The sequence below is a fragment of the Nicotiana sylvestris genome, chromosome 10 (genome assembly GCF_000393655.2).
Source record: "Nicotiana sylvestris chromosome 10, ASM39365v2, whole genome shotgun sequence".
NCBI classification, from domain to species: Eukaryota; Viridiplantae; Streptophyta; class Magnoliopsida; order Solanales; family Solanaceae; genus Nicotiana; species Nicotiana sylvestris.
The window spans coordinates 22815295-22826886 of NC_091066.1; positions in this window are offsets into that span (position 1 = coordinate 22815295).

The following is an 11592-nucleotide window of genomic DNA, read 5'->3' on the forward strand; positions in this document are numbered from 1 at the left end:
GCAATTGTTTTCTTTTTTGATTCATCTAATACTTTGATACTAACAAGCTTCAACTGAATTCCACTTGCAGACAATGGTTCAATCACGAGGCGGTGGTAGAAAACAATAAGGAAAAGGAGAGTCCTCCCGGGATAGAGGAAAAGGCATGATCAATTTAACTCCACAAGTCCGGCAAGTTATCAAAGATACCAGAAAGACAATAAGGGCTATTGATAGAGCTGCTTCCCATTCGGGAAGTGAGTATGTGCCCTCCCGGGAGACATCCGACTCAGACTTCATGCCAGAATATGTTCCTGACTGGCCGGAGAGGAATAGATTGAGAAATACACCTCTGGGCACCCCTACTGCCCAAGCATCAATGCAAATTTCTTCTGAGTCGTCTAAGGGCTCAGCTGCGGGCAGTGACAATGCCTATTCTACCTCACCTACAGCTTCAATATCCGGTGAGGATCCTGTAGAAGAAGAAGGAGGGGTGAGCCCCAAGTAGGAGGAGTAGAGAGAACCAGGAAACCGAAAGCATGGCAAGATAAATTCGTGAGTGAAGTGGCCTACCACAAGTTCAGAGAATGGTGGGCCAAGAGGAAGTTGATACCTGAGCGGAAATTCATCACAAAGGACCTTTTGCCTCACAACCCCAATGTGTTGAGGCAGTTCAGAGAGAGAGAAGGCTGGGACTATTTCATAGGCCACGTGGAGGATGCCAATAAGAACTTAGTCAAGGAGTTCTACACCAATGTGGCCCACATTAAAAAGGGCTCTACAGTGACTAAGGTGCGAAATCTGAAAATAAAGTTTGATGGAAAAACGATCAATGACTACCTGGGCTTCCTAGAGGAGGATGAGACATTGTACTTAGAGAATGTAGCTTTGGGGGAGGATGCCCGTCCATGGTTAGCAGAGTACTTGGCAATTACAGGTACCACCCCAGCATGGTTGACAGCGGGAGTAAAAATTTTGAGGAGAACCCTGACTTTCGAAGCAAAAGGGTGGGAGACATTTGTTTGTAGCAGGCTAGAACCCACCACTCATGACAACTCTCTTCCTATCTCTCGGGATATATTGGTGGCATCGATCATGGCGGGGTACCCGATCAACATCGAAAATGTGATGTCCAGAGTGATTACACGGGTGGTGAACGAAGGTGATAGATCCTACACCTTCCCAAATTTCCTGACTATATACTTCGAGGATCAAAATGTATAAAAAAGGAGATTTGATGTGAAGGTGAAGCCGAAGGCACCCTTTTCCTGGTACAGCCTACAAGATGATGACAACCCTAAAAACAAGAACCCCAAGGGCAAATCCACTGCTTCTACTGGCCAGTCTGAAGGGCCAGTAGTAGTAGTGGCTCCTACTTAGCTTCCTTCAGCTACCCCAAACATGGCCCCAAGACCATCCACTTCAACAACCCCTGATATTCCCTCATCTGCAGCATATCCTTCGATTGTCCACTGCTTGAGCCAGACCCTCGCTAGTATCAACAACTGGATGCAGGCAACCACTTCTAAGTTGTATGTACTTTCTACGTCGGTGGTAGCCCATTCTGCATCTCCTTAGCCACATGTCCCACAGTTAGTGGAGGACACTCTCAAGAAGCTTCTGGAGAACCAGAAGAAGCTCACGGAGAACCAACAATTAATATTGGACGTTGTAGGTTCACATGGAAAAGCATTGAAGGATTTGACCAAAGAAACAAATAAACTGAGAAAGACTCGGGCATCCAAGGAGTCGCTGAAAGAGTTGAGGGTAGAGGTGGAGAGATTAAAGGCTGATCACTTGCCTTTGGATCTCTTATTGCATGATCTAGCTCCATCAGCCCAGCCTGAGCCGGAGCAAGAGATAGAGAGGCCAACAAAGAGGAAGAGGGCGATTCCCTGTGCTAATGATGCTGTGATAGAGTTGGAGGAGCCGCAGGGAGGTTCTTCTAGCCAGACTCAGGCCCCAGTGCAGGCCCAGGACCCAGTCCAGGCCCAGGTCCCAGCGGAGACACAGGTTACAGGGAGCCAGTCTCAGGTTCCAAGCAGTCTGAGGACCTAGGGACCCAGACTCATGATCCTATGCAAACGGAGGGCCAATAGGAAGTTTCTTTTTACTCTCTATCTTTTACATTGAGCTATTTTTGGTTAGTTAGCATTGAGGACAATGCTAGCTCTCATTTGAGGGGGTAGCCCTATTTGGATGATTTGGGTTGTATATATGACACTATTTTCTTTTATTATGCTTTTTTTTACTTTTGATAAGTACATAATTTTACCATTCTAGTTTATTTTTCGTACTTTGCAACTTTGATATGTATATAAAGTTACTTTCTAATGTATATATTCATTCCCCCTTATGTATATTAATCTAAATCACCTCTTGTACATATTCATTCTACTTTCTGCATTTTCTCTTTCATAGCTTCTTATTTCATTTCGATAGCTTCTTATTTTGAGTTTTGCGTTCAATAAGCCTTTGGTTTTCTTAATGCCACGGTTCTTTCCAAAGGTGGAATTTGTGTGAACCGGGTGGCTCTTCCCGATGATGGATGGCATGGCAACCTTCTTAAGGGTTTGAGTCTATTTTCTTTTTGTTCTTTTTTTGTAAATAGTAGATAGTGAGTAATGGTGCCTCAAGCAAAGCTTCACTTGGACCTAACACATTTGCTTTGATCCTATGGTCAAAAACAAATTGTTGTGTATAGGATGGTGAAAGTTGTGACCTTGAGACTCTTGTGTTGGCCGATAATCATCAAGTGGTTTTCGGGATCATTGTGTTGCTCAAATCTTAGCTAAAGTTGTTATGGGCCCCCAACTCGGTCTCTTTAGCAATCCTATAGCTTGTGTGGTGAGAATTTGAATTGCAAGTCCAAGTCCCGAGCCATTAGTCTAAAACTTGCCCTGAATATTTATCTAGGCAAAATTCTAAGTGTAGTTTAACTTGAGATATGATTATAGTCTCTCCTTGATCCGAATTCTTGAAAACTTTCACAGCCTACCAATGTTAATATCCCTAGTCAACCCTTTTGAGTCATAGACCTTTTTCTTTCAAAAACCGCGATAAAAGCCTTTACCCGTTCTGAAAATACTCTCTGTTGGCACCCGATCTTTCCTTAGCACAAGGCAAAATCATAAGTTTGGGAGGAGAGACGAGGAATGCAACAAAGTGGTAAAAGATACAAAATAAAGAAAAGGACAGGCAATGAAAAAGCAAGAAAAATCAAAAAGTCAAAAAGAATGATCAATGTAGAAAAAAATGAAGAGATTCAATTAAAGTAAAGAGATGAAAGGTGTGGAAAGTTGAGAAAGGAGAAAAAGGTTTGAAATGAACAAGAAAGGGTGACAGTGTGTCTCTATAACCCCTAAGAAAGAAGTAAATGACTCAAAAAGTCAAGAGAATGTGTGCCTAAATAAAGCAAATGAAGTGCTTAAGGGAAGATGGAACCCACCTAGGCCAAATATTTTCTACCCTGAACCAAAAGCCTTCACTATATCTCCACAAAAGCCCTATATGATCTTGAGTTGAATAAAGCTTACGTTAGTGGTGACTCACATAAGGGGCAAGCTTATTGTACTTAGAGCCAGACTTGTGACCTTTCGTTGGGAGAGATGAGTGTGTTTCCACTAACCTCGTTCTGAGTGCTACAATCTAAAAGTGAGGTTTGCTTAGAGAGAGTTGAGGAGTATGAGTTTGGGTTCCACAATGACCAAAGTAGTAGAAAGAGTTTCTTTGATGGGTTGAGTCAACTCTTGATGCTCTTGTGTCGCACTAAATCCATGGTATTTAGAAGGTCGAATGTTGTTAATGATTCATTTGAATTGAGGGCAATTGTTAGTCCCAATTGATGCTAGATGAGGTCACTTTAGGTCAGCTAAATTTTCTTGGATTTGCTTTTAAGGAGGTGAGTCTTATTTTGTTTGCTTGAGGACAAACAAAAGCTTAAGTTTGGAGGAGTTGATAACTAGGGATTATAGTTCATTTTACACTCCTTCTTACTTGAGTTTTGATTAAAAATGTATACAAAATAGTCCCAAAGGCTTACATGTTGTACTTGTTTGCAGGGTTTGATCAAAAAGGTGACAATTAGTCAAAACCAACTCAAAAAGGAGTAAAACATGCACAAGTACCAAGAATAAGTCCAAGCACAGTGCAACAGATCCACTGCGGCCGCATTCCATTTAGTGCAGTCCGCAGTGAGGAGATTCATAGAGGTGCACATTTTGGAACCTCAAGCACTGCGGCCGCAAAGCATTTTGTGTGGACCACAGTGGCCTCACTACGGCCGCAATCAAGTTTGTGCGATCCGCAAAGATGGGGTTTAGAGAGTTGGGATTTTGGAGGTAATTGCCAATGCGGTCCGTGGTCCTTTTTGTGCGGACCACTGTTGAAGCCACCGTGGACGAGGTGCATTTTATGCGGCCCGCGGTGGCCAAGTTCAGAGAGCAGAGTTTGAAGCCAAAAAGCCTCACCACGGCCGCACTTCATTTCTTGCGGTCCACGGTACCCCCGCATGGGTATTTTGTCCAAAAAATTTGGCCTAGTATAAATACTTTATTTTCCTATTTTTAGGCCATCTTTTGTAATCTACGGAAGACCAGAGCACGTGAAAGGCTGTGTTAAGCCATTTTGAGTAATTTGTAGCTAGATTAACACTGATTCTTCTTTATCTTAGCTTGTAATTAAATCTTATGGGTTATTCTTTATCTATTTATCAGTTTTCTTCCATTATTATGAGTAGCTAGACCCATTAGCTAGGGTTGTAGCTCAACCCTAGTGTGGGTATTTGTTGGGTCTTTTGATTTAAGGCTTATATGTTTATGGGTAGTTGATATTTGGACTGATTTGTATTTTTCATGTTGAATAAGTGGTTGCAAACACTAATTTGTGCCTATTTGACTTGGGTTCTTCTTGAGAAAGAGAAATTGAGTCTAGGAAAATCAGTCCAACAAGGAATTGGGGTGTAATCAAGAGATTGATAGCCCCAATTAAAGGGTTAAACGTAGAGATAGTAATACCCAACTAGAGCCTGTATTGCTTGCACAATTTGGACACCAAATTGGTCTTGAGAAAATCAATTAGCGCAAAGCCACTCAAGCTACCGAGAGGTATAAAGTGAGTAATTCCGTGCATTGGCTATATCACAACTCCTAACATAACTTCGTTGCCTTAGGCTTTAGATCCCGTCAAGTATTCACCTAGGAGAAAGTCACTTCCCTAGTGCCTCTTTAACTAATTAATAAATTCTACAAGCAATCATTCTTAGTTTAATTTAGCTTATCAATAGCATAAATATTAGAAGTATTAACCAACCAAAATATGATTGGAAGAGTAATCAAGAGTATTACGCATCTCTAGTTTAGATAGAAATCCAATTCCCACTTCTAGTTCCCTGTAGATTCGATCCCGACCATCTCGGGTAAAAGCTGCTTCGACCACTCTCGCCAGTTTGTAGTGGTGTAGGGTTGGCACCGATCAGTAGGCTTAGCTGCGGGCCTCTCGACCTGCTCCTCAATGATAGGGTCCCCTACATAATCTGTTGGTAGTGCAACTGGGGCAGCTCTGGGATGCCCTCGTCCCCTATCTCGGGCCGGTGCCCTCCCCTGGCGTCTGCCTCGCCCTCTAGCAACGGAGGGAGTAGCTCCTCCCGGGTTTGGAACATCTACCGTACGCGTCCTCACCACCTGTGAGAGAATAGAAGAAGGAAATTTAGTATACCATCGATTGCACGATAGAAGGTGAATAAAGAGTAGTTTCCTAATACCCTATATCCTTTTGAAGATAGATACATACGTCTCTGTACCGATCTGTAAGACTCCATTAGGTTTGCCCATGACTTGTGAAACCTACATGAACCTAGTGCTTTGATACCATGTTGTCACAACCCAAATTCCATTATAGGTCATGATGGCGCCAACATCGTTGTTAGGCAAGCCAATCCCTATATAACTAGCGAGTTCTCATTTATTTTACCAAACAATCCCAAAATGTTCTTGACTCAAATTTAAAACAAGTGATAATTAACAATCCATAGTAATAGATATACAACCCAAAATGATAGTCTATCAATGTGTGTGCCAGGATCCAGTGTCACAAGTACTAGGGCAACTAGTAGAATGTACAAAAGAATATAACTACCCTACTGTCTAGGATAGGATAGACAGATATAACAAAAGAAAAGAAGAGACCTCGGCATTCTACTGAACGGCTCAGAAGGGGCAGCTCACCGTGAAGTCTCGATCAAGTATCAGGGATGCGCGCCGGCTGAATAGCTAGATGCACCTGCCTCAGATCATGTACAGTTAAGTATATAATCGTAGTATGAGTACATAAATAACATGTACCCAGCAAGTATCCAATCTAACCTCGAAGAAGTAGTGACGAGGGGTCGACTTGACATTTACTAAGGTCAATATCAATAATATTTAAGGATTTTGCTAAGCATGTATAGCATGAATATAACGACAGTCTCGGAATCAAGGAGAAAATGATATATCAATTTCAGTCATGTCATATTGTAATTTGCATTTCAAAGCATTTAAACAGAGTAAATCATGGATAAATTCCACATAAAAAACATGCGCACATTATGCCGAGGTCGTACGGTCCGGTCTAACATAATATTAAACTGTGCACTGCCAGATGGTCGAATGACGCGAACCATTGATGCATCTATTTCTACCGAGGCGATCGGCCCGATCCACAAATAGCAAATTTTATCAAGTAAGCACACATTGCTCATTTATAGTGAAATAAATTCATACAAGTTCTCAAGTAAGTGCGTACATTCGTTTATAATTATTTACAATTCCTAGCATGTCCTAAGCGATATCAGTAGCAAGCAAAAACGTAGGCATTTGCATGTATAACATGATACGAGTCCTAAACTACCCGTACAATTAGCATAATAGTAGCTACGCACGGACTCTCGTCACCATGTACGTACGTAGCCCCCACATATAGTCACAAGCATTTATTTAATTCACCTAGGGGTTTATTTCCCTCTTACGAGGTTAGAAAGGAGACTCACCTTGCTCCAAAGCTTACTTCCAAATTTAAGAACATGCTCAAAACCCTCAATTCGGAGCCAAACGATCCAAAACTAATCAAACGGGGTAAGAACTAGTCAATACAAGCTCAAGAGTTCATATTCTATCTATTAGAGTAATTTCCCAACCCTAAATGCAAAGATCCTAAAATTCATCCCCAGGCCCACGTGCCCGGATTGCAGAAATTTTTGAAGAAAGTTATTACCCATAACCTAAGGATAAAAAATATATGATTTTTACTCCATTCCATAATAAATTTCGTGGTTAGATCTTGTTTTTATCAAAACCCTAGGTTTTACTCTAATCACATGATTTTCACTAATTTTTATATGTTAATCTACCCAAAACCCAAGTATTAAATTCACATTAAGTAGAAATAACTTACCTTACAATGCTAGTTTGAAATCCCCTCTTTGGAAGCTCCTAAATCGCCTAAGTGTAGAAGTAAAATAAAATAAATGGCCTAAGTTCCGTTTTTAAAAGTTGTGTCCAGGTCTTTGATGTCGCATTTGCTACATCAGGTTCACAAATACGAAGTCGTAATTACGACAAAATCATCACAAATGCGAACCTGGTCTCCCTCTACAAGGGTCGCAAATGCGGACCCTGCTGAGTTCGCAAATGCGACGATAGCCCAACTCAAGCTTCTTCGCAATTGCGAAGCCTTACTCGCAAATGCGGTCATCGCAAATGTGAACAATTTCTCGTATTTGCGAGACCTGCAACACTGCCCAGAAATACCAGAAAAACTGAAGTGTTTTCACTCCCAACACACATCTGAAACTCACCCGAGCCCTCGGGGCTCCATACCAAATACTCACACAAGTCTAACAACATCATACATACTTGCTCGTGCGATCAAATCGCTGAAATAATATTTAAAACTACGGATTTAGCACCAAAACACATGGAATCCTTAGGAACATTTGAAATTCCTATTTTTACAACCGGACGTCCGAATCACGTCAAATCATTCTCGTTCCTCACCAAATTTCACAGACATGACTTAAATGTTATATTGGACCTGCACCAGGCTCCGGAACCAACATACGGGCCCGATACCAACATGATCAAACATTATTCAATTTATTTAAATCCTTAGATTTTCAATTTAACAATTTTTAACAAAAATTCATTACTCGGGCTAGGGACCTTGGAATTCGATTCCGGGCATACGGCCAAGTCCCATATTTTACTACGGACCCTCCGGGACCTTCAAAATACGAGTCCGGGTTCGTTCATTAAAAATATTGACCGAAGTCAAACTTGGCCTTTTAAGCCAACCTTAAGGAACCAAGTGTTCCGATTTCAACCCAAACTCTTCCAAATCCCGAACCAACCATCCCCGCAAGTCATAAATCAATTAAAACAAGTACGGAAAGTCTTATTTAAGGGAACGTAATTCTAGAAAGTAAAACGACCAGTCGGGTCGTTACAAATAATAATAATAATAATAATAATAATAATAATAATAATAATAATAATAATAATAATGATAATAATAATAATAATGAAATTTAATTTATATATATTAATAGTACAAAGAAAATACTATCAGTGTAATTTAACATATTACATCAAATTACATATTTCATATTTCTCGAAGTTATTAATTTTATTTGCCCTATAGGCACATAGTTACCTGTATCAGTTTTGAAATAATTCGATCGTATAAAATTTTCTTAAAATTATTAGAGTAAAAAACTTAGAAGCCGTTTGGCAATACAATTTTTTTCACTTTTGTTTTTTAAAAAAATTACTTTTTTCGAAATTAATGTTTGGCCATTAAATTTTCACCTTCACTTGAAGATGAATTTTGGAACTTTTCGACAATTTGAAAAACTCCAAAAATTATTTTTTAAATTTTTTTACTTTAAATCACTCACAAAATTTCAAAAATAGTCCAAAATGATTATCATATCCAAACGTAACTCTAATTTTTAAATATTATTTTTATTTTTAGAAAATTTTACTTTTTTCGAAATTTTACAATTCCTATGTCCAAACGCCCGCTTAAACTCTAATAAAAATCTAAGACATGTTTCTTCACCTATGATCTATCAGCTGCTTTTGTCAACAAAGATAAACAAAGAATATAATATATTACGCACGCTCAGTACTTTTTCTTTTATAATATAGAAAAAAAACAAGAAAGAAAAAGCATATAGTTCCCTTTGTTGAGAAGCTAGTTCCGAACTCGACTTTTGACATTTCCAAAGTTTGAAAAATGAAAAGATCATTTTGCATGGAAACGTGCATGAATGTTAATCATTCCCCAATCTTTGTTTGAAACATAGTGAACATATATCTATATTTTAAGTGCAAAAGCAGTGAGAAGTAAGATTTCACTTGCTTATTTCTACTTGGATACATATTCGTTCTCACTTAGTAGTTCTTTATCCCAGTACAATGATAGTCCGCCGGTGCATAAAGTATTACGCATTCATCGAGGATTCGAGGAAGAGTCGCACTTCAAGGATGTGATGTAGACAACCTGACCTAATGTAAATATTAGTGACTGCTTCCACACGGCTCGAATCCGTGACCTATAGGTCACACGAAGACAACTTTACCGTTGCTTCAAGGCTCTTATACAGAAGTTAGATTTTGAAGCTTATGAATTCGAAATTCTACTATTTTAGAAATTTTGATTCTAAATTAATAATTTATAAATTTTAAATAAAAATTTTAAGATCTAAAGTACCGGATTCGACTGAATCTATACCCAATACTCTAGCTCCAGATCACATATCAGTATAAATTAAAGAAGAAAAGAAGAACAAATGTGAAAACAATGGACATTCTGTAGCAAAATTCTAGAAGTCACTGGTCATCAAATTCGGCTCAGTTGACGACAGGGAAAAAAATTCAAACCGGACTCAAACAGAAAGGCAAAACACGTACTCAAACTAGGAATGTTCATGAATATGAATCATGACTTCCCCTTTTCTTCTTCTTTACGACACAGCATGTTGGGAGTTCACTTTTTTTTTTTTTAAGTACTTTTACTGTTCTAACATTTTTTTTTAGTTAAAAATTACTAATAAATTAACTCTTTTCCTCCCAAAGGCTCTCGATCGACTAGAGTACTAGTAGTACCGCACAAGGTATAACATTAATGGTGCAGCTATAGTAAAAGTTCACGTGTTCTCATTATTGGTACTACTAGTAGTTATCACAAAACCTTTACTTTCTCTTTAAATTGAGTAAATAAAATGAGTAATGTTATAAACATATTATATTATGGATGTTCATTTAGTACTCCGTTGTAAATAAGTTTTTTGAAGAAGCTTATCCATATGGGACTCCACCGTAAATATGTTTATCTATTTAGTACTCTATTGGAAATAAGCTTCCTGAAGAAGCTTATCACTTCGATACCCGGTTATGGATAAATATTACCCCCAGAAGAAGATTATCCATATCGGGTATAATAAGTTTATCCTTTCAGTACCCAGTTATGGATAAACATTACCCCCGGTAGAAGATTATCCATACCGGGTATAATAAGCTTATCCTTTCAGTACCCAGTTATGGATAAACATTACCCCCGGTAGAAGATTATCCATATCGGGTATAATAAGCTTATCCTTTCAGTACTCCGTTATGGATAAACATTGCTCTCAGTAGAAGATTATCCATATCTGGTATAGTAGCAGCTTACACAGCAGCTTCCTTTCTTCTATAAATAGAAGAGATTTCAGTTCATTATGTACATCAGTTTGAATTCGAATAATATAACAGTTTCTCTCTATACTTGTCTTTACTTTACAGTCTTTATTTTATAACACGTTATCAGCACGAGACTCTGACATCTCGAGCAAATACTTTGAAAGTATTAGAGGTAAGAACTTTCTTTTCCTAAATAATGTCAAATCTTTCTAAACTTGAATTTGTAGCCCTGGATATATCGGGCAAAAGCTACATGTCTTGGGTGCTTGATGCTGAAATTCATCTTGATGCGATGGGTCTGGCAGACACCATCAAGGATAAAAATCAGGCATCAAACCAAGACCGTGCCAAAGCAATGATATTCCTACGCCATCACCTTGATGAGGGCCTGAAAATGGAATATCTCACTATTAAAGATCCAGTCATACTGTGGAATAATTTGAAAGATAGATATGACCACCTGAAGATGGTCGTTCTTCCACAGGCACGTTATGATTGGACTCATCTAAGGCTACAAGATTTTAAATCTATCAGTGAGTATAATTCTGCTATGTTCAGAATTATTTCCCAATTGAAATTATGTGGTGATAATATTACTGATCATGATATGTTGGAGAAAACTTTCACCACTTTTCATGCCTCGAATATGCTCCTGCAGCAGCAATATCGAGAGATGGGATTTAAAAAGTATTCTGAACTTATCTCACATCTTCTTATAGCAGAGCAACATAATGGGCTATTAATGAAAAATCATGAAAGCCGACCTATTGGTTCTTGTCCATTCCCTGAAGTGAATGAGACGAACTTCCACCAAGCTAAACGTGGAAGAGGTCGTGGCCCCAGTCGTGGTCATGGCCGTGGTCGGGGAAGAAACCCCAATCATGGTAATAATAAT